The 25097-nt window shown below is 41.5% G+C and overlaps 1 protein-coding gene across 16 annotated transcripts in view; it reads left to right on the forward strand.

The window, feature by feature from the left end:
- The window catches only part of DTNA (dystrobrevin alpha), a 450665-nt gene that overhangs the window by 224199 nt on the left and 201369 nt on the right, over positions 1 to 25097 (forward strand). Inside the window, exon 1 of one of the 16 annotated variants that reach the window (XM_069731278.1) lies at positions 23384 to 23415. The exons of the other annotated variants lie outside the window; for them this stretch is intronic. The gene's annotated coding sequence lies outside the window, so the exon portion shown is untranslated. Of the gene's footprint in view, positions 1 to 23383; positions 23416 to 25097 lie in introns of those variants that run through there. 16 annotated transcript variants of the gene reach the window in all.

The following is a 25097-nucleotide window of genomic DNA, read 5'->3' on the forward strand; positions in this document are numbered from 1 at the left end:
TGGATTAGGGTTTCAGTTATAATTGGGGGGTTTCCACTGTTTAGACACATCAGGGGCTCTCCAAAACCGATCTCAATTCCAGCCAATTCTGCGTTGAAAAAGTAAAACAGTGCTCCTTCCCTTCCGAGCTCTCCCGTGTGTCCAAACAGGAGTTTACCCCAACATATGGGGTATCAGCGTACTCAGGACAAATTGGACAACAACTTTTGGGGTCCAATTTCTCCTGTTACCCTTGGGAAAATACAAAACTGGGGGCTAAAAAATAATTCTTGTCGGAAAAAAAAAGATTTTTTTATTTTTTACAGTTCTGCATTATAAACTTCTGTGAAGCACTTGGTGGGTCAAAGTGCTCACCACACCTCTAGATAAGTTCCTTAGGGGGTCTACTTTCCAAAATGGTGTCACTTGTGGGGGGTTTCAATGTTTAGGCACATCAGTGGCTCTCCAAACGCAACATGGCGTTCCATCTCAATTCCAGTCAATTTTGCATTAAAAAGTCAAATGGCGCTCCTTCGCTTCCAAGCTCTGTCATGCGCCCAAACAGTGGTTTACCTCCACTTATGGGGTATCGGCGTACTCAGGACAAATTGTACAACAAGGTTTGGGGTCCATTTTCTCCTGTAACCCTTGGTAAAATAAAACAAATTGGAGCTGAAGTAATTTTTTTGTGAAAAAAGTTAAATGTTCATTTTTATTTAAACATTCCAAAAATTCCTGTGAAACACCTGAAGGGTTAATAAACTTCTTGAATGTGGTTTTGAGAACCTTGAGGGGTGCAGTTTTTAGAATGGTGTCACACTTGGGTATTTTCTATCATATAGACCCCTCAAAATGACTTCAAATGAGATGTGGTCCCTAAAATAAAATGGTGTTGTAAAAATGAGAAATTGCTGGTCAACTTTTAACCCTTATAACTCCCTAACAAAAAAAATTTTGGTTCCAAAATTGTGCTGATGTAAAGTAGACATGTGGGAAATGTTACTTATTAAGTATTTTGTGTGACATATCTCTGTGATTTAATTGCATAAAAATTCAAAGTTGGAAAATTGCAAAATTTTCAAAATTTTCACCATATTTCTGTTTTTTTCACAAATAAACGCAGGTAATATCAAAGAAATTTTACCATTATCATGAAGTACAATATGTCACGAGAAAACAATGTCAGAATCACCGGGATCCGTTGAAGCGTTCCAGAGTTATAACCTCATAAAGGGACAGTGGTCAGAATTGTAAAAATTGGCCCGGTCCATAACGTGCAAACCACCCTTGGGGGTGAAGGGGTTAAGGCCACGTGTACACATTGGTCTGGTCAGTATTTTACCTCACTGTTTGTAAGCCAAAACCAGGAGTGGAACAACCAGAGGAAAAGTATAATGGAAAATACTGAGGTAAAAAACTCAACAAATACTGAATATGTGAACAAGGCCTAAAAAACCTGATCCAATACCAGTTACTCAGCTTGTAGCCACACACAGGGATAATTAGTGTTTTCATCTGACTCTGGGGAACCATGGCATTGGCTTACTGCTTATCCTAATAAGGTTAAGTTCACACAAGAATATAAAAAAATATGTCTTCTGTTCTTACAGAAAAAAAAACGGACATTTTTCATCTGTATTCTTATTTGTACCCTATACCTAGGTCCTTTTTACATCCATATTGCACCCATTATACATCAGCAATAAATAAAATGTATCAAATAAAGCTTCCTACATTTATAAGGGTGATGTATCTGAAAAAATCGATTTACTTTATGGTTAATCTACAGTACAGACCAAAAGTTTGGATATACCTTCTCATTTAAAGATTTTTCTGTATTTTCATGACTATGTAAATTGTACATTAACACTGAAGGCATCAAAACTATGAATTTACACATGTGGAATTATATACTTAACAAAAAAGTGTGAAACAACTGAAATTATGTCTTATATTCTAGGTTCTTCAAAGTAGCCACCTTTTGCTTTGATGACTGCTTTGCACACTCTTGGCTTTCTCTTGATGAGCTTCAAGAGGTAGTCACCAGGAAATGTTTTCACTTCACAGGTGTGCCCTGTCTGGTTTAATAAGTGGTATTTCTTGCCCTATAAATGGGGTTGGGACCATCAGTTGTGTTGTGCAGAAGTCTGGTGGATACACAGCTGATAGTCCTACTGAATAAACTGTAAGAACTTGCATTATGGCAAGAAAAAAGCAGCTAAGTAAAGAAAAACAAGTGGCCATCATTACTTTAAGAAATGAAGGTCAGTCAGTCTGAAAAATTGGGAAAACTTTGCAAGTGTTCCCAAGTGCAGTGACAAAAACCATCAAGCACTACAAAGAAACTGGCTCACATGAGGATCGCCCAAGGAAAGGAAGACCAAGAGTCACCTCTGCTTCTGAGGATAAGTTTATCCGAGTCACTAGCCTCGGAAATCGAAGGTTAACAGCAGCTCAGATTAGAGACCAGGTCAATGCCACACAGAGTTCTAGCAGCAGACTCCTCTCTACAACAACTGTTAAGAGGAGACTTTGTGCAGCAGGCCTTCATGGTAAAACAGCTATTAGGAAACCACTGCTAAGGACAGGCAACAAGCAGAAGAGACTTGTTTGTACTAAAGAACACAAGGAATGGACATTAGACCAGTTCAAATCTGTGCTTTGTTCTGATGAGTTCAAATTTGAGATCTTTGGTTCCAACCATCGTGTGTTGTGCGGCGCAGAAAAGGTGAACGGATGGACTCTACATGCCTGGTTCCCATGCTATGAAAGAAGAAAAAAGAGCTATACTAGGTATATATGTATAATAAAAAGTCCAAAATTTATTGAAAATTCACATAATAAATATTAAACATACATTTGCAAGGAAAGTAGTACATATGCAGAGACAACACACCAGGGTAGACAGGACCCACCAAAGAACCCTAGTACCTAAGTACCAGAACCGGCTGTCCATAAAGTGCAAAGTGCTATAACACAGGTAAGTATGCCTACCAAAAAGCGCCCTATGTAGGCATAGCCCCCAGTGAGGCAATAATCATAATATGGGAGGTAGGCAGACACTTACCAGTGGCAGGGGTAGGAGGATCCAAGGCAGGGTGTGTAAAGAAGCCCCCCTGGTTCCCACCATGAAGCATGGAGGAGGAGGTGTGATGGTGTGGGGGTGCTTTGCTGCTGACACGGTTGAGGATTTATTCAAAATTGAAGGCATACTGAACCAGTATGGCTACCACCGCATTTTTGCAGCAGCATGCTATTCTGTCCGGTTTTCGTTTAGTTGGACCATTATTTATTTTTCAACAGGACAATGACCCCAAACACACCTCCAGGCTGTGTAAGGGCTATTTGACCAAGAAAGAGAGTGATGGGGTGCTACGCCAGATGACCTGTCATCCAGTCACCAGACCTGAACCCAATCGAGATGGTTTGGGGTGAGCTGGACCGCAGAGTGAAGGCAAAAGGGCCAACAAGTGCTAAGCATCTCTGGGAACTCCTTCAAGATTGTTGGAAGACCATTCCCGGTGACTACCTCTTGAAGCTCATCAAGAGAATGCCAAGAGTGTGCAAAGCAGTCATCAAAGCAAAAGTTGGCTACGCTGCGTTTTTGCTGCAGATTTATCGTGGGTTTACTGCGTTTTTTCTGCGGTTTTCACTGCGGTTTTACAACTGCGGTTTTCCATAGGGGCAGCTGTAAAACCACTGCGGAATCTGCAGAAAGAAGTGACATGCTGCGGAATGTAAACCGCTGCGTTTCCGCACGTTTTTTTTCGCATACGTGTACAGCGTTTTTGGTTTCCCATAGGTTTACATTGAACTGTAAACTCATGGGAAACTGCTGCGGATCCGCAGCTGTGGAAACGCTGCGGATCCGCAGCAAAATCCGCATCGTGTGCACATACCCCATATGTTTGGATCAGAGTCGTTAGTTGCTGCGGTAATAACCTCCACTTTTGTTTTTCTGCATTGTGTGTTGTATCAGTAACTGAGCCGCTGCCTATTAGTTATATTTATCTACTGTACACATATAAATAGCTGGCTTTTCACTCAGTACCGGGAATTCTTCCCCATCCCACGTGTTCTCAGTTGGATGAGTGTTACATTTCACTCATCAGGGCAGGCTGTACTTTGTTTGAATGCCAGGTACGTGTTCAGAATAACAATACGCCTATGGCCTCATTCAGACGTCAGGGATGTTTCTTGATCAGTGTTTGCTCAGTGTGTCAGATTTTATCATCACAGTTTCAGCAGATTTGCTCGTATGCAAAAACGAAAAAAAAAATAATGGATGTTTCTCAAGCTTCTCCTAACAAACAAAATAAAAAATGGACAACAGAAGGATGACATCTGAGAGCCGAGTTTGTTTTATTTTTGTTTTGTTTTTATAAGAACTTTTCGTTGGTGAGTTTGATCAGTGACTTGGATTAAAATAGAATATATCTCCATGGTTTGGTCCACAAAGATACACCGAAATGTGAACAGTCCTGTAAACTACGAATGCTTTTTTTTCTGTAGCATGTCAATTCTTTGTGCATTTCGGAAGTGTTTTCCCACACATTGACTTCAATTGAGTCAGTCAAATCCCCAGCAAAACGGCAGATATAAAAATGTTTGCGGATTTGCTGAGTTTTTGTTTGCATTTTTATGGGCTTCCCATGGTGTTTCCCACGCTGTCACCTGTGTGACAGCGTGGGAAACACTGGTGCGGTGGTTCTGATTGGCAGCAACGCTACCGCCGGTAAGACAGTCAGAGCGCTGCAGGGTCATGCTGTCAGATGTCAACGTGACCCTGCAGAGATACAGTAGCAGTGACCCGCGGTAATGCTACTGCCGGTAAGACTGTTGGTCAGAGTGCTGCAGGGTCATGTTATCAGATGTCAGCGGGACCCCGTAGCTGTGACTGTCACCCGCATTAGTGACCTGCGGTAAAAAGCTTACCGCAGGTCAGCAGGCGTGGGCTGATGAGATGACTACTCCCATCAGGCTATGTCTGCTGTTACTGATAACAGCTGAGATATGATGTTTTTAGCCTGGGGGTCAATATTCATGGCCCCTTTCTAGGCTTTTCATATCAGCCCGCCTCTGTGTGCCTAGCCGTTGCTAGTTAGATTTTATAAGGGGACCCTATGTCAATTTTTTTCTGGGGTCCCCCTGTAAACTAGCTAGTAAGGGCTAAGCCGACAGCTGTGAGTTGATATTAATAGCCTGGGAACCTTTATGGCTATTGGTTCCTTCCCAGAATATTAACATCAGCCTTCAGCCGTTGTCTTTCCGTCTGCTGGTTATGAAAATTATGCGGGAGCCCACGCAATCTTTTTTTTCTTCTTCATTTTTTGTTTAAATTAAGAGTTGCTGTTTGGTTACAGCCTATGTAGGATCATTCTGTTAATGCTCCTACATAGGCTGATGACAATGTGTGTGTGTGTTTGTGTTTACTTATTTAGTGTTTACTTATCGGCTTAGTAATGAGTGTCAGGCTGACATGTTTTCATTACTAAACCTAAGGGTACTGTCACACAGTGGCATTTTGATCGCTACGACGGCACGATTCGTGACGTTCCAGCGATATACTTACGATCTCGCTGTGTCTGACACGCTCCTGCGATCAGGGACCCCGCTGAGAATCGTACGTCGTAGCAGATCGTTTGAAACTTTCTTTCGTAGTCTAGTGTCCCACTGTGGCGGCATGATCGCATGGTGTAACAAAGGTGTGCACGATATTGTATACGATGTGCGCATAGTAACCAACAGCTTCTACATCGCAAATACGTCGTGAAGATATCGCTCCAGCGTCGTGCATTGCGAAGTGTGACCGCAGTCTACGACGCTGGAGCGATATTGGAGCGATGCTGGAGCGTCACGGATCGTGCCGTCGTAGCGACCAAAGTGCCACTGTGAGACGGTACCCTAAGAAGTCCTGGAAAACTCTGTGAAGGCTTGGTCTCAAAGACAGCTGCTGACACCAAGCCATAATCCCATTACTCTGATGCTACTGTATCCAAATAAAAAAGGTGGTGTTGAACCAAGAAATTACAACACAAAACTATATTTTTTTAATATCTTTATTTAGCTCAAAAAAGCCTTCATTGCTGTATAAAAATGCATGCAAAACCATGGCAAAAACGCACCAAGAATCATGGCAAAACATACGTATTTGCTGACAAGAGATGCAGAAACCTTGCAGAAATTTCTGCACGCAAATGCTCAACGTGCGCAGTGAGCAAGTTGCGGGATGCAGTAACGGACAGGAGACAGAGCAAGAGTTAATTTTACTTGAACAGAGGGTATACTCGACGCAGGGATGGAATAGGGTAACCTGGGGTTTAACAGTTGGTATACGGGATGGGGGGCAAAGTATTAAATAGAGAGAACAACAGTTCTCAAGGGTTAACTTATCAGTCCGACAGCTTCCTGACTGAAGAGTGCATAGTGAGTACGGTGGTGCCAACACGGTCAGCGGGGGGTGGATCCAGTGTCGTCCTGTGGGTGTCCTTGAGTCGAATCCTGACGGCGGCGGCTTGTCCTCGGCATCTTTAAGGAGTTCCATGGTCCCGAGTTTGCTGCACGGGGTGCAGTGCAGCCCACAACACTAACTGAGCCCAACGTGGCTCGACAGATGTACACTGGAGAGTCAGAGCACAGTTCAGTGAGTCACGCGGTCTTTCCTTAGTGGTGCGCATGCCCAGAACGTCTGGCGCCTCTCATCCCAGGTGCCAGCGGGCACACAGCAAGTTTCTGGTCACAGTCTTTGTGAGTTACCGCAGGGAAGCACGAGCGCGGGCCTGAGCTATTCAGGAGTCTGAGTACCCTCTGGTCCCAGCCATGCACTACCTCCCGACCAAGTCTGTCAGCTTACTCGTGCGCTCAGGCTTTTTTTTGTAGCCACGCCCCCTGCTCTGTAGTGCAAAGGTCAGTCCTGGTCTCTAAGCTTTCCCCCGGACAACAGAGGAGACAGCCTCAACAGTTCTGTACCCGACACAAGAGAGGTACCCCCAGTCTGGTTCTTCTTCTTCTTACACGCTCATAGACTTACTAACCTGCCTTGCACTTAGCCGAACGCTAAATGAATAAAGTTCATTTTCTCCCCGTAGCGTTCGAAGTGCCGATGCCAGGCAGGTTAAAAAAACGATTTGCCTGCAGATTAACCCCATAATTGCAGGTTAATAGCGTTTTTTTCTGGTGACATGTTCCCTTTAACCCCTTTCTGACATAACGTACTAGCCTGTTGAGGTTGGGTGGGCCCGTATGATCACCGACGGGATAGTGCGTCATATGCGATCGGGGGAGCGTGGCCGGGTGTCAGCTGACTATCGCAGCTGACATCCGGCACTATAAAGAAAAAAAATTGTTCCCATAAATACATTTCTCTATCTAAATTAAAAAAGCAAACAATAAAAGTACACATATTTAGTATCGCCGCGTCTGTAACGACCCCATCTATAAAACTGTCCCACTAGTTAACCCCTTATCATACCGCCAAGCAAAAAGTGGTTAACACGCGATCAAAAATATGGATATAAATAACCATGGTACCGCTGAAAATGTCATCTTGTCCCGCAAAAAATGAGCCGCCATACAGCGTCATCAAAGAAAAAATAAAAAAGTTATAAACCTCAGAATAAAGCGATGCAAAAATAATTTTTTTTATATAAAATAGTTTTTATTGTATAAAAGCTCCAAAACATAAAAAATGATATAAATAAGGTATCGCCATAATCGTACCAACCCGAAGAATAAAACTGCTTTATCAATTTTATGAAACGCGGAACGGTATAAGCGTCCACCCCCCCCCCCCCCCCCAAAAGAAATTCTTGAATAGCTGATTTTTGGTCATTCTGCCTCACAAAAATCGGAATAAAAAGCGATCCAAAAATGTCACATGCCCAAAAATGGTACCAATAAAAACGTCAACTCGTCCCACAAAAAACAAGATTTCACATGACTCTGTGGACCAAAGTATGGAAAATTTATATCTCTCAAAATGTGGAGACGCAAAAATTATTTTTTGCAATAAAAAGTCTTTTAGTGTGTGACAGCTGCCAATCATAAAAATCCACTATAAAAGTAAATCAAACCCCCCTTCATCACCCCCTTAGTTAGGGAAAAATAATAAAATAATTTTTTTTATATATTTCTATATTCCCATTAGGGTTGGGGCTAGGGTTTGGATTAGGGTTGGGGTTAGGGTTAGTGTTGGGGCTAGGGTTAGGGTTGGGGCTTGGGTTAGGGTTGGGGCTAGGGTTGGGGTTAGAGCTACAGTTAGGGTTGGGGCTAAAGTTAGGGTTGGGGCTAAAGTTAGGGTTGGGGCTAAAGTTAGGGTTTGGATTACATTTACTGTTGGGATTAGGGTTAGGGTTGTGTCAGGGTTAGTGGTGTGGTTATGGTTATGGTTGGGATTCGTGTAATGGGTGTGTTGGATTTAGGGGTGTGGTTAGGGTTGGGATTAGGGTTAGGGGTGTGGTTAGGGTTATGGGTAGAGTTGGGATTAGGGTTAGGGGTGTGTTTGGTTTAGGGTTTCAGTTAGAATTGGGGGTTTCCACTGTTTAGGCACATCAGGGGCTCTCCAAACACGACATGGCGCCCGATCTCAATTCCAGCCAATTCTGCGTTGAAAAAGTAAAACAGTGCTCCTTCCCTTCCGAGCTCTCCCGTGCACCCAAACAGGGGTTTAGCCAACATATGGGGTATCAGCGTACTCAGGACAGGATTTGGGGTCCAATTTCTCCTGTTACCCTTGAGAAAATACAAAACTGGTGGCTAAATAATAATCTTTGTGAAAAAAAATAAAGAATTTTTATTTTCATGGCTCTGCATTATAAACTGTAGTGAAACACTTGGGGGCTTAAAGCTCTCACAACACATCTAGATAAGTTCCTTGGGGGTCTAGTTTCCAAAATGGTGTCACTTGTGGGGGGTTTCAATGTTTAGGCACATCAGGGGCTCTCCAAACGCAACATGGCGTCCCATCTCAATTCCAGTCAATTTTGCATTGAAAAGTCAAACGGCGCTCCTTCCCTTCCGAGCTCTGCTATGCGCCCAAACAGTGGTTTACCCCCACATATGGGGTATCGGCGTACTCAGGACAAATTGTACAACAACGTTTGGGGTTCAATTTCTCCTGTTACCCTTGGTAGAATAAAACAAATTGAAGCTGAAGTAAATTTTTTGTGAAAAAAAAGTTAAATGTTCATTTTTTTTTTTAAACATTCCAAATATTCCTGTGAAACACCTGAAGGGTTAATAAACTTCTTGAATGTGGTTTTGAGCACCTTGATGGGTGCAGTTTTTAGAATGGTGTCACACTTGGTTATTTTCTATCGTATAGACCCCTCAAAATGACTTAAAATGTGATGTGGTCCCTAAAAAAAATGGTGTTGTAAAAATGAGAAATCGCTGGTCAACTTTTAACCCTTATAACTCCCTAACAAAAAAAAAAAAATTAGGGTTCCACAATTGTGCTGATGTAAAGTAGACATGTGGGAAATGTTACTTATTAAGTATTTTGTGTGACATATCTCTGTGATTTAAGGGCAGAACAATTCAAAGTTGGGAAATTGCAAAATTTTCTAAATTTTCATTTTTTAACAAAAAAAAACAGGTAATATCAAAGAAATTTTGCTACTATCATGAAGGACAATATGTCACGAGAAAACAATGTCAGAATCATCAGAATCCGTTGAAGCGTTCCAGAGTTATAACCTCATAAAGGGACAGTGGTCAGAATTGTAAAAATTGGCCCGGTCATTAACGTGCAAATCACCCTTGGGGGTAAAGGGGTTAATATAGAGGAATATTTGATTCCAGTAGATTGCTGCTCAGCCTGGGATATTTTACGTGTTCGTGCTGCTTTGTTCATCCCTCATATGGTCAGATTGCTTGGAAGTTGGTACCTTTTTAGGCTAATACTGAAACAATAAAAAGTCCTTTTGCTTTGGCGCTCACACAGAGTCCGCAGCACGATACATTGCTGAAATAATGTGAATTTCGTTGCACATTGCAATGCTGCTCTACTGGCGAACAGCTAGGAAGTATGACATTATGGAAATCTACGGTAATCTGTGTGTTAACATGTATATAACATAACTTTACACTTTGTACACCCGCACACATTGTTATTGTGTGGCACTTGTCCGTGCTCACCTGTGACCATCTGTTACAGCAGTAATATACGGAAGGTGATCTGACCCTAAATGCAAGAGCTGAATTAATTTCCTGTTATTTTCAGCATTGGGTTTTATTTCTTACAGGTTTCTGTAATTTGGATAATCTATCTGGGAATTTGTCAACAGAAAATGACTTATTGTTTCATTCATGTTTTTGTGTTAAATACATGTTTTAAAACTGTTGGTAATGTTTGTTTTTTTTCACTATCCAAATCTTCATTAAAAAAAAATATTAGAAATCTTGAAAATTTTCATACTAGACAGTTTTTTTTTTTAATTCTAAACATCCTGTTGTTTGAAGAACTTCACATGTACATTAGTAGCAATGAACAGTTTTTGACTCTATTTTTTGTACTGAAGCATCTAATGATCGTGTGCAAAGGTCACTGTGCAGGAAGGAGGAGCAGGTCAGCTGTGACATCACGTATTGTGATTGGTGGATCTGGTGTCATCAGCTTTGTATAGAGGTGTTACCTGTCATTGTGACACTGTAACCCTGCCTCTACTACTAAGGAAACTGCTGTAAACTCTCCCTGAAGCCATAGTACAGTGGGGCAAAAAAGTATTTAGTCAGTCAGCAATAGTGCAAGTTCCACCACTTAAAAAGATGAGAGGCGTCTGTAATTTACATCATAGGTAGACCTCAACTATGGGAGACAAACTGAGAAAAAAAAATCCAGAAAATCACATTGTCTGTTTTTTTAACATTTTATTTCCATATTATGGTGGAAAATAAGTATTTGGTCAGAAACAAACAATCAAGATTTCTGGCTCTCACAGACCTGTAACTTCTTCTTTAAGAGTCTCCTCTTTCCTCCACTCATTACCTGTAGTAATGGCACCTGTTTAAACTTGTTATCAGTATAAAAAGACACCTGTGCACACCCTCAAACAGTCTGACTCCAAGCTCCACTATGGTGAAGACCAAAGAGCTGTCAAAGGACACCAGAAACAAAATTGTAGCCCTGCACCAGGCTGGGAAGACTGAATCTGCAATAGCCAACCAGCTTGGAGTGAAGAAATCAACAGTGGGAGCAATAATTAGAAAATGGAAGACATACAAGACCACTGATAATCTCCCTCGATCTGGGGCTCCACGCAAAATCCCACCCCGTGGGGTCAGAATGATCACAAGAACGGTGAGCAAAAATCCCAGAAACAAGCGGGAGGACCTAGTGAATGAACTGCAGAGAGCTGGGACCAATGTAACAAGGCCTACCATAAGTAACACACTACGCCACCATGGACTCAGATCCTGCAGTTCCAGACGTGTCCCACTGCTTAAGCCAGTACATGTCCGGGCCCGTCTGAAGTTTGCTAGAGAGCATTTGGATGATCCAGATGAGTTTTGGGAGAATGTCCTATGGTCTGATGAAACCAAACTGGAACTGTTTGGTAGAAACACAACTTGTCGTGTTTGGAGGAAAAAGAATACTGAGTTGCATCCATCAAACACCATACCTACTGTAAAGCATGGTGGTGGAAACATCATGCTTTGGGGCTGTTTCTCTGCAAAGGGGCCAGGACGACTGATCCGGGTACATGAAAGAATGAATGGGGCCATGTATCATGAGATTTTGAGTGCAAACCTCCTTCCATCAGCAAGGGCATTGAAGATGAAACGTGGCTGGGTCTTTCAACATGACAATGATCCAAAGCACACCGCCAGGGCAACGAAGGAGTGGCTTCGTAAGAAGCATTTCAAGGTCATTTTAAGACCTTAAGAAGCATTTTAAGTCCCCTCTATAATTTGTAAAGCGCTGCGGAATATGTTGGCGCTATATAAATAAAAATTATTATTATTATTATTATAAGGTCCTGGAGTGGCCTAGCCAGTCTCCAGATCTCAACCCTATAGAAAACTTTTGGAGGGAGTTGAAAGTCCGTGTTGCCAAGCGAAAAGCCAAAAACATCACTGCTCTAGAGGAGATCTGCATGGAGGAATGGGCCAACATACCAACAACAGTGTGTGGCAACCTTGTGAAGACTTACAGAAAACGTTTGACCTCTGTCATTGCCAACAAAGGATATATTACAAAGTATTGAGATGAAATTTTGTTTCTGACCAAATACTTATTTTCCACCATAATATGCAAATAAAATGTTAAAAAAACAGACTGTGATTTTCTGGATTTTTTTTTCTCAGTTTGTCTCCCATAGTTGAGGTCTACCTATGATGTAAATTACAGACGCCTCTCATCTTTTTAAGTGTTGGAACTTGCACTATTGCTGACTGACTAAATACTTTTTTGCCCCACTGTAAGTATGAACCTGAGATAGCCACAGTGGCCAGTGTGACAATTGCAAGATTGCGAATTGTTTTTTAATTACTACTTGCCACTCGGTATCTGAGGATCCTGATGGTCACTTGAACATTTGGCGTTCAGTGTGCAATGACCAGTGTCTGTCAAAATCTTTTATCACTATTCCTAGTCTCAGTAGTGCCACTGCCTGGTAGTCGAGTGGTTTTTGTAATCCCCATTGATTCAGTGTTTGTTGTTTTTTTGTTTTGTTTTTTTAATCCTTAATTTATTTACTAAGCAAGAATAGATAGCTGCACACACCTCTGCTATATTCTTTCTAGAATATTTTTCCAACATGATCCTCAAGATAAAAGCAATAAAGAATTATTTTTCTGTCAATATGGCCATGTGAGGGCTTGTTTTTTTGCAGGACGAGTTGTACTTTTGAACGACACCATGGGTTTTGCCATTTGTAGATTGTGAGCCCTCGCGGGCAGGGTCCTCATTCCTCCTGTACCAGTTATGACTTGTATTGTTTAAGATTATTGTACTTGTTTTCATTATGTATACCCCTCCTCACATGTAAAGCGCCATGGAATAAATGGCGCTATAACAATAAATAATAATAATAATAATAATATGGTGTACTGGAAAACAGGAAGAAAATTCCAGTTGCAGTGAAATTGCAAAAAAATGTGCAATTCCACAATTGTATTTTGTTTGTTTTTTTTTTCATTTACCAATTTCACTAAATGCTAAAACGGACTTGTCATTATGATTCTCCAGGTCATTACGAGTTTGCAGATACCAAACATGTCGTCTAGGTTCTTTTTTTATTTAAGAGGTAAAAAAAAATCTGATATTTGTAAAGAATTTGCTTATATTGTTATTTTCGCAGATCCACAGCGTCTCCATTTTTTTGGGATCTGGGGCTGGGTGATGGCTTGTTTTTTACATCCTGAACTGACTTTTCATTGATACAATGTTTTGATTGCCTCTGATTGGCTTTTATTGTGAAGTTGAAACAGCCCTAAAAAGTAATTTTGTAGTTTTATTTTTTTCTCTCGTTACGCCATTTACTGATGTGATTAATTTACTTTCTTTTGATGAATCAGACGTGTATTTTTTTAAAATTATTTATTTTTAATGGGGCAGAAGGGAGGTGATTTGAACTTTTGTTTTTTTTATACTTGGGGGTTTTTGTTTTTTTTTTTTACATTTTGTAAAACTTTTTTATTCAACTTTTTACTGGCTTCAATTGTTTTCTTAGGAGACTTGACGCTGCGATCCTCCAGTCACCTGTGTTACACATAGCAGAAATCACGATCTCTTATGAACGATGGCTACGGGCCGCCGTTCGTAGGAGATTCACAATGAAAGCCATGAGGGTCTTCTGTAGACCCCTGATTGTCATGACAACACATTGGTGCCCTGCAATCATGTGTCATGGGCACCTATGAACGGGATTTATGACGCGCTGTCAGTGATTGACATTAGCATTTAACTAACTACTAGTCGCGCGTGGATCTCAGATCAGATGAGCTGTCATGTGGGGGTAAGATGCTGTCTCAGCTCCGCATCAAAGGCAGGGACACGACCTTTGACATTCCTATACGTTAAAGATTGGGAAAGGGTTAAATAGTATAAAAACTGTCCACAGTTTCCTTAAATTACACATCTATCGATCTGTCTTTTTGTTTGTCTATCTACAAAAAAAAGGATCAAACTGCATCAGTCCAAATAAATTGTGTGTGCAGGACTCTTACGGTGCAGACAGATGGTCGTATTTCTCGTGCGAGGATCACTTCCCAATCCTCGAATGACTGTCTGTTCTCCTGACCCGAACATGAATGCTGCATAGAAATACATCAAGCTGTCACGTTCAGGTCAGGAGAGATGTCGGGCCAGTCCGTGCACTGCGATGCGATCCTCACCCAAGAAATTTGTCCGTCTGTCTGCGCCCTTAAAGTTCAAAGGGAACCTGTCATGTCCCAAAATGTTCTAAAACCGTGCGGCCACCGCACTGAAAGCTTGGCTTCCAGGAGTAAATGCACTTTACTCCTCCCATCAGCTTTCAGTCATAGAGGCGCAGCTTCAATCACTGTCTAGTACATAGTGATCAGCAGTTGTAACCACACCTGGCACTGACTGACAGCTGGCTCAGCAGTGTATCAGTACAGGACTGGCTGTCAGTCAGTACATATGCATAGTTACAGTCAACACTCACGATGTACTGAGTGTTGATTAAAGCAGTGTCGGCTGAGCCTCTATGACTGAAAGCCCGAGACTACCAGAAGGAATAAACATTATCTTCTGACAACCGGGCTTTCAGTGCAGCGACTACACGGCTTTAGAACACTATTAACCTGCAGGTTAACTCCAAAGCTACAGGTTAATAGTGGGGTTTTTTCATGACAGGTTTCTTTTACATATGAAACCTCAAACCAACATAAATCACACACTGAGCCAAAATATTGCATCTTACACAGGCTAATAAAAGTCTGTGGGGTTTTTTTTTTTGCGCCTTAAGCTGCTATGAACTTATTTTTTTTTGTAATGTGTCTGTCTGTTGTCTATATTATCTATATATCATCTATTTATCATCTTCTGGATTAAACTGCATGATATTAGTAGATGTCTATGTACCTTGTGTGTGATCATTCCCTAAGGCTGCCGTCACACTAGCAGTATTTGGTCAGTATTTTACATCAGTAGGTGTAAGCCAAAACCAGGAGTGGGTGATAAATACAGAAGTGGTGCATATGTTTCTATGATACTTTTCCTCTAATTGTTCCACTCCTGGTTTTGGCTTACAAATACTGATGTAAAATACTGACCAAATACTGCTAGTGTGACGGCAGCCTTTGTCCCAGTGTTTATGTGAATGATGTATCAGCAGCACTTACTGTGTGAACGTTTGTCATTTGTGTAGACAGGACATTGATTGAAAGCTATCTGCTTTGCCTTCGCTCCGCACACCCTGACCTATCCACTATTCTGGAGTCAAGGTAGAAGTTGTGAACCCAAGGTCTTTGCTTCTGTTGTAGGTACAGTGTGTATTTCATGTACACATAACTGATTACAGTACATCTAGAATGTGTGTATGTAGATTTTTTTTTTCTACACAATTAATGTGAACACATATTTAAAAACTTTTTTTGTTCCATGGGGCATAGAAAGTGATGGACAACACCTTTAAGTGACATAATTATTTTAGTTCCAGTGATCTAGTTCACTTTAGACGATAAAGGTGCGTTATAACCAGATGACCACTGAACACTGCTCTGCCCTTGGATTAGTGGTGAGTAGCACTGGGGCTCAAGTTCCCATGTGCACATTTTTTCCAAATGTCATTGGCTTTTTTTATATGTTCACCCCTTTTCTTTGATGTTTTAAAGGTAACCTGTCAATAGAATCAATCTCCTAAACCGTCTATATGGGCATGTAGGTCATAGAAGCTTGAATAAAATACCTTGATATCTGCGATCCAGTGTCTTATTTCAGAGAAATTGCCTGTTAAGATCTATGGGTCGGACACAGATCTCCCCCTCCCTGAGAATCTGCATCCAGAGATTAGACTGTGTCATTATGCAAATGGATTAAGAAATTATTAAATGCAGGAGATTTAAAATATAACAGTAGTTAATAGATTTAAACCACACGTAATCCTCCATTTATAATCCAGATTATGTACCATTTACCTGTAACCACACATATCGCTACGTGGCTCCAGATTGTAGCTATTGATCGCTACAGCATACTGATCCCTTTTGAGCCAAAATCTGAAGACCACTATTAGTAATCCCCTGACCATGATAACATACTCAGAACCAAAAATGTAACCTGATTTTATGCTTAAAAACCCCCTGATGTATAGCATAACTCAGTTTTGCCCGGACTGCGTATCTGCATGGTTTTGGTATACTGTATGTTAGGCCTGTCTCCATATTGTACGAACCAATAGGGATTTCATTCTACAAGAATCATTAGACCATGTTCACATACCTTGGATTTGCCAAATCTTCAAATCTGTATCAGAAATCTCCTACTGATAAATGAATTTCTGCTGCTGTGATGCCTGGGATTATCCACACGCAGATTAGTCCCATTTTCATTCATTGCTTTTCCATGTGTAATCTGAGACAATAGTGTACACACTGTGGGTTGTAAAATACCTCATTCACATGTATTTCTGGAGGAATGTCTCTGATTTTCTCTCAGAATCCTGAACATGTGGACTTGACCTTTATAGCAGGGGTGGGCAATTAATGTTACAAAGAGGCCACATGAGAGATTGTGCCTTTTGTAGAGGGCACAACCAACAGGCCCAACTTTATTCTACTCATTATTATTGTTTTTACATTTTTATCACTTATTATTGAGCAGAATTAAGTACCGTACATTATCATGACGCTACCGCTAATACATGTTACGGTGGGACTTATTGTAACCTATATTCTTATCTGTAGAAGATGATCAAAACCATATAATTTACTGCTTCTTTTATTCAGCCCTTGCACCTTGATTAATAGCTCGCAACACAATATGCCAACCCCCCTACAGTATGATGTTACCACACAGCTCTCCACACAGTATGATGTCACCACACAGTCCCCACTCAGTATAATGTCACTACATAGCCCCCCACACAGTGTGATGTTACCACACAGTATAATGTTAGCCCTCCCCCGTCAATAATATTAAAATTATAGGGGGGGTCTCATGGCCTCACAGGCTCTGAAAGAAAGCGTTGAGTTTGTTTCATGATTATTTTATGATAATATTGGTGATTAAGGTAAGCTTTGGCCGTTTTTGCCAGAAGCAGTTGAAGCCGGTGTTTAAATGTTTTTTGGCGCTCAAACACGAGCTCCTGATTGGTTAACGCCGGCATTGGCGGGCTTTTTCAGGGTTATAAAAAGCCCTCAAATTTGAATTTCACCTCAGTCGTCGGTGAGCTGAAGAAACCGAAGACTGCGTTGAGAATGGAAGACCTGTTCCAGCAACTTCTATCAAGAGCCGGTAAAGAGGATGGGGTAGAATGGCTGCGAAGCTGTTTAGCCATTAATCCCTTACCTGCACCTCCGGATGCCGGTGCAAGTGCTTCGGTAACGAGCCTTCAGCCGCAGCCGACGGGGCAAGAAGTGAGTGCGGCGGTAACTCCATCTAGAAGTTCAAGAAGGAAGACGCCGCAGAGGTACTTATCGCCGCCCCTTCCGCCTACACGTCGTAGGGGCCGGGGACCGGATGTTAGCAAGAGGCCACGCCGCCCAGCTGCCAGCAAATCCCGGAGTCCGGCGCGAGACTCTCAGCGCCATTTTCAAGCGGTGCCATCTACGTCACGTCACACCGCCGGGAGGTCTATTCCTGCTAGCAGCCGTAAAAGCGCTGCAGCGGTAGGCTCTCGCCGGGTGTCGACGGCTGCGCCAGCCCCTGTTCCTTGCATTCAGCAAGCAGCGCCGACGAACAGCATCAGAAATGAAGAATCGGATGAAGAACGGATCTCTCCAGCATCAGAAGATTCTCAGCTGTGTTCGCCTTCTGTGCAAGGCTTGAGCACTGGCTGCCCTGAGGAACAGACGCAAAAGGAAGGATCTTCAAGAAGGGGTGAGATAAGTAATATGCCCCTATTTGTGAATCCGAACCAACTTAGAGATATGATTTAGATTGTTTTGTCTGAGTCTTTAGGGGATTGTCTTAGTACTTCTTCTATTCGTTTGCAGACACCTACTAATTCAGAGGGTATCTCTATACCTCTGAACACATATAAGGAGGCTCTGACATGTGAACTTACACCTCTTGGATTCCATTTGAGCTCGATGGTTAAAGAGCTCATTTGGAATAATGGCTATGTCGATTTATTTTCATTACTTCCCCGGAAAGACAATACATTTAGGTCAGATAAAGACGCTAAATTCGAAGACGATCCTAAGCGTGGCCCATTGAAGTCTTTTAATAATTGGCTTCAAGCTTTCTGTATTTATTCAGCAGTTTTGGGGGAGAAGTCTCCAAATCTATGTAGTAGGCTGTTTCAGCACATAGATATTATTTTGGAAGCCTTTCGCAATTTTGGAGGCACTGCGTGGCTCCATTATGATGAGGCGTTTAGGCAGATATTGGCAGTACACCCAAATATTTCTTGGGGCGTAAAAGATGTGGGCTTGTGGATAAATTTGATGCTTCCACAAAGGCAATATTCTAGCAAACAACCAGTTTCTAGTTTTGAGAGAAAAGGGGTCTGTTTTGCGTTTAACGAGTCTGCATGCAAATGGGGCAACTCATGCAGATTTCGGCATGAGTGCTCCTTTTGTGGGAACCAGCATCCCGGGTCCAAATGCTTCCGTAAACAAACTGCTCAAGCATCCTCAAGGGATCCAATTTCAAAGAGCTCAGACCCCGGTGAGACTATCAGAAATGCTATGGTGGTTAAGCATTTACCCAAATCAAGCGACCAGTAATCTCTTATTTAACGGATTTTGTTATGGTTTTGAAGTCCCCCAATTTAATGGCCAGGGTTGTGTCGTGGTAAAGAATCTGTCATCTCTATATTTGCATAGTGATGTGGCTAGGAAGAAGATTTTAGAAGAACTGAGCTTAGGTAGAATTGCGGGCCCATTTTCTTCTCCCCCATTTGAGAATTTTCGGATTTCTCCCTTAGGGATTGTCCCAAGAAAGGAAGCGGGTAGCTTCCGTATGATCCATCATTTATCATACCCTGCAGGTTCCTCATTGAATGATGAAGTGGATAAATCCCTGTGTTCAGTTTCTTACTCTTCTTTTGATTCAGCGATTGATCTTCTCAGGAAATTTGGCAGGTTCTCATTAATGGCCAAATCTGACATTAAGTCTGCCTTTCGATTGCTCCCTGTTCATGCATCAGGTTTCAATTCCTTGGGCTTTCACTTTGATAATCAATTTTTCTTTGATATGTGTTTACCCATGGGGTTTTCCCTATCCTGCTTTTACTTTGAAAGTTTTTCGGCCTTTCTTCACTGGGTAGTGGAATCCAGCTCTCAGGATGCTGGAGTATTACACTACTTAGATGATTTTTTGTTTGTCGGTCCTTTTTCCTCCAACTCTTGTCGGGATACATTAAATTGCTTCATAGCCGTGTGCGATAAATTTGGGGTTCCCTTAGCTAGCGATAAAACCTGCTTACCTACGAATGTGATCGAAGTTTTGGGGATCACTCTTGATTCAGTTAAAATGGAATGTAGGCTTCCGGAAGACAAAATTTCAAAATTGTACAGTTCCTTGGATAAATTCTTGACTAAAAAGAAGGTAACTCTGAAAGAAATGCAATCCCTGCTTGGCCTGTTAAATTTCGCGTTACGCGTGATTCCGATGGGTAGAATTTTTTCTAGACGACTTTATAACGCCACCATTGGGGTTTCGTCTCCAGAGTCACATATAAGAGTCTCATCAGATTTGAAAGAGGCTGCTAAGATTTGGCGCGCATTTTTATCAGGTTACAACGGTAAATCCTGTTGGCAATCGTCTTTTGCTTTGGCAGATACCTTCAATTTTGCGTTTTCTTGTGATTCCGATATAGGCCTTGGTATCCTGTTTTCCCCTCATTGGGTATCTCATAAATGGCCTGATTCTTGGGTTCATAACAATTTAGTTGGTAATGCGATGGTATTGGAACTTTTTTCTATTTATGCAGGTCTTTATTTATGGGGTCACCTAATGAGGAATTCTAGGATTATAATTTTATCTAATAATAAAGTTGTTTTATTCGGGATTAACACACTTTCTTCAAAAAATCTTTGGGCAATGAAAATTTTGAGGCAACTAGTACTATTATGCCTAAAGTTAAATATATGGTTGAAAGCCAAGTTGGGAAGAAATAAGCTGGAATCAGTCTCGGATTCTCTGTGTTATCAACAATGGGAAATTTTTCGTCAACAGGTACCTACAGCGGATATGGATCCGACGCCTTGCCCTCAGGAGCTTTGGGACATGGTCTTGAGCTAATTCCACATTTTATTGAAAACTCATTATCAACGCGATCATGGGCTGACTATTCAGCCGCATGGCAACAGTGGATTAATTTTTGTGGGTTAAATAATTTTGATTATAGTCTTTCCAGCCCCATTTCTGGTTTAAGATGTGTTGAATTTCTTTGTAAAAAAAGGGTTATCGTATTCGGCGGTCGCGAAATCCTTGGCGGGGGTGTCATTCTTTTTGAAGTTGTTCGGTAAAGTTCCATTGACAGGTTTGTTCCCTATTAAACAGTTTTTGAAAGGGTTTAAGAGAACTAATTTTAAACCAGATACGAGATGCCCGATTTCCCTCCCGCTCTTAAAAGACCTATGTCTATCCCTTCGGAAGGTGTGTTCTAGTTCATTTGAGTCATCGTTATTTTCTTCGGCATTTTCTCTGGCGTTTTTCGGAGCGTTACGAGTAGGTGAAATAGTTTTGGCAAAAAAAGATAGTATATCAGGATTGATGGTTTCCGATGTTACTGTTTTGGATTCTCACTTATTTCTTTATATAAGGAGATCCAAAACAGATCAGTCAGGCAGAGGTTTCAGATTGAAACTTGATGCTGTTTCGGACAAGGATTTTTGCCCAGTTGAGAATGTCAGGAGGTGGTTGAGTGTTAGGCCTAGTACATCGGGGCCGTTGTTCGCTCATTCGGATGGCAGTCCAGCAACCATTTTTCAGTTTAATGCAGTATTAAAAAAGTGCTTACGGGTGCTAAAAAAGGATCATTTAAGATTTACTTCTCATTCTTTCCGAATAGGGGCAGCAACGGAGGCAGCTAGAGCTGGTTTACAGGATTCTCAGATTATGCGGCTGGGAAGATGGGAATCGGGTAGATTCAAATTGTATGTAAGACATGAATTATATGATAACCAAGTTTGATTTTATTTCAGGTTCTAAGATTCTATGGATCGTGGGACACTCTTATGTTTTTTGGGCTCAGAAGAGAGTTAGGCTGCGTTTTTATTCGGAGAACCTTTCTTTCAGCCAGGATATTGCTCAAGTCTTTTGGCATAGTGTAAGAGAGATGTCGTGGTATAACCTTCCAGTGGAGTTTAAAAAATGTTTTTCTAAGTTTCCTTCTCCGGATTTGGTAATTTTTCATCTAGGAGGGAATGATCTCGGGAAAACCAAAACCCTGGAATTATTAGCTCTTTTGAGATCAGATTTAGTATATTTTAAGCAGTTTTCTCCTAATTCCTCTTTTGTTTTTTCGGAGATCATTCCAAGGTTGTTATGGAATTGCTGCGAACTTTCTTTTATGGATAAAATCCGAAAAAGGATCAACCGAGCAATGTCAAAATTCCTTCCCATGATTAGTGGCTTCTCTTTTAGGCACGATGACCTTGAAGGATTTGTACCAGGCCTTTACAGGCATGATTTTGTTCACCTTTCAGATATAGGTTTGGATATTTTCAACCTAAACCTTCAGACGATAGTGGAAAAATGGCTGTGTGCTAGTGGAGGGGCCAGGTTTCTTTGAACCCTGGCGTGTGGTAAATCGCCCTTATGGGTGGATTGGTTATGATAACGGTTTAAACTTGTGGTTATTTTAAGATTGAAATTTTAAGATCAAATTGTATGTTATGGAAATTTTGAGTAACTCTAAAATAAATAACACGGCCATTTTTTCCCACATTCTGGTTGTCTTGTGTAAATTTATTGTATGAATGGGCCTTGTGTGGCCATGTCACCACACAGCCCCCGCACAGGGTGATGTAACCACACAGTTCCCCACTAAGGGTGATGTCAACACACAGCCCCCACAAAGTATAATGTCATCACACAGTTCCCACACAGTATGTCATCACACCGTTTGATGTCACCACACAGCCCCCACACAGTGTGATGTCACCACACAGCCCCCACAAAGTATAATGTCATCACACAGAGTGATGTCACCACACCGTTTGATATCACCACACAGCCCCCACACAGTATATCATCACACAGTGTGATGTCACCACACAGCCCCCACACAGTGTGATGTCACCACACAGCCCCCACACAGTGTGATGTCACCACACAGCCCCCACACAGTGTGATGTCACCACACAGTGTAAAAAAAAAAAAAAAAAAGCCAAAACTGTTCGCCTAACACCTTTCTCTGGCTGCTCCGGTCTGTGCAGTGTGCTGAGGCGCCGCACAGCTGGCGCGATTTAGTTACGTCATCATGCCTGTTGTGCTCTCGGACAACCAGGCTCAATGGTAGATAATGGAGCTGACGGCTTCCTGTTCCATCATTGTATTCACCTTTGAATGCAGTGAATCTGGGCAGAGGGATGCCACTGTTTCCAGCACGGTCTGCCCTCTGCGGGCCACACAGGAGCAGACAGAGGGCTGCATTTTGCCCAGGTCTGCTTTATAGTAAAACCTTTCTCAGAAAGTCATTATACCATTGTATACAGATATATCTAAGCTGAATTTGTCAGGTACCTGTTTTGCAGATTCGCTCGCTACCTTCCTTGTGTAACCAGAATATAGTAGTGGGGACACATTTGGACTACATTTTGCGTTGGAGAAAAATGAGCCCGTCTTTCATCAGTGTGCCTGATTCCGTTTTCATCCGGTTTTTGCTCCTCATTTCTGTTTTTATATAATTGGTGTAGTATGTGTTTTACTTTTCTGATGTGCAAAAAAAATCCAAGCTTTTTGTACCATAAATAAAGGTCAGACTTTGTAGCTTTGTGATACTTTTCAGAAATAGTCAGATTAAATTATATACAAGGCCAAACTCATTGCATGTAGCAGAGGGCAAGGTGATGTAGGTCTGTCTCTTTGGCGGATTACCTTGCACCAGAGGGAAGGGGAGGGGGACACCCTTTGTCATTTGCCTGTACAGGAGCTGCTGGATTCGGGATTACTATGGCAACAGACCACATGATAAGGTGTATTAAATTGCTGCGCTGTGATCACGCTCACAGACACAACCACGTTTTTTCTTCTTTCATTGAAGTTGAAGGTTACTGTTCTCCTACCATGTAGAGGTTCTCTCGTATATCCGAGTGGAGTGACGCGGAGTTTGCTTCATGAATATATACAGTCAGGTCAGTCTTGGCTTTGTGGAAATCCACGTACAGTGGATGTGTGCCTGCCAAAGTATTAACTCTCGCCTTTCTGTAGATTTCAGAGTCATGTAAGGTTTATACAAGTAGCATTTTCAATGCTTTTATGTCTTTTTTTCTATGTGACGATTTCTGCTTTTTTTCATATTTTTGCCATATAACAGTATATTTTTTCCCCATAAAATCTTCTGGATGAATTACCGCAGCATTACGTCTTTTGTTAGGTAAGCACATAATGGACTTTGTGAGGACGCTTGTCACTTTCTGTCCTGTAGTTAATACAGCAGCCCACTCTGTATAATATACACTCACAACAATCCCTGTCCTCAGGAGGGTTCACCGGACCTAATCTCCCTGTGTCACACGCATTAGGGCCAGGAGCATGGGTAGTTTCTTGCGAGGTGGCCATGTAACATTCTATCAGAAGCACAATGCCTTCATTGACTGTTTGAACTTTCTCATATAACATTTGGATGTTTTCTTATTCGAGAATGTGCCTTTATTAAATACATGTTTAAGGCAATATATCTGATGGGTGGAAGATTGCGTTATCCATAAGAATATTTATATCTAGTGGAAAAAAACGGCGTACATTCTACTCCATTACTTTGACGACTCCTTCTCTTTCAGCATGTTTTCCCCCAGTAAAATAATAACTTAAACTCACCTTCGGTGCCAACACTGTTCCATCGGTGTCAGCACTGGCTCTCCCGGGGATTGCGTGACATTAAGTCACACAATCCCTGAGGCCAATCGGCACATTTTACTGAGGGAAAATATGCTGATTGAGAAGGGGTTATACGAGTAGTGGTGAACTCCTTTAGCTTTGTAGCTACAGTGCATATAAAAAGTCTACACAAATGGCACATTTGTTATATAAAAAAAAATATCAAGAAGAATCATTTCAGAACTTTTTCCATCTTTAATGCAACGTATATTATGAAGTATTTAATTGAAAAACAAACTTTTTTTTTCCAGGTGGAAAAAGTAAAGAACTAAAGTAAAGTGGTTGCATAAATACACGTCTTTTTAGGTAGGAGCCTATCAGCATGGCACATCTAGAATTGGCAATTGAGGTTGATCGAATAGCTTTGGATAAGTGCTTATCGAAATAGCTATAGCGCTTACCGAATAGTCGCATCAGGAACCCGGACACCTGAAGGGCACCTGATAATCAGCTGTTTAGCGCTGCAGCTGCATGTGTCGCGGCTGTGTGACAGTCACAACGTACAGACTTTCCATGCATGTGCTGTGACTGTCACACCCACGACACATGCAGTTTCTCACATTGAACTCGCAAGTGTGACCCCCATCCTTACTATGATTTTTTTTTTCCATTGAAAAAAGCTGGCATTTTAACATGGGTGTGTAGACTTTTTTTTATATCCACTGTATTTTTCAATTCTACGTCTCGCAGTTAACGATTTAATTCAATCAAACGGGGTTGAAGATCATGAAGGGTGTCCCAATTATATGTAAAAGGCTTGTGAAAAATTAGACATGGACATTTAAAAAGTTGCTCATATTATAATTTTCATTTAAACAAAAAAAATTGTCTTGCTGAATATCTGTTACAGACTTCTGAATAGAATTGTTGCTGCAGCTTGTGAAATACTACTGACTTGTGTATATGATACATTTATCATGTAGTAGTAACCTCTGAC

Source organism: Ranitomeya imitator, chromosome 6 (assembly GCF_032444005.1).
Source record: "Ranitomeya imitator isolate aRanImi1 chromosome 6, aRanImi1.pri, whole genome shotgun sequence".
Taxonomy (NCBI): Eukaryota; Metazoa; Chordata; class Amphibia; order Anura; family Dendrobatidae; genus Ranitomeya; species Ranitomeya imitator.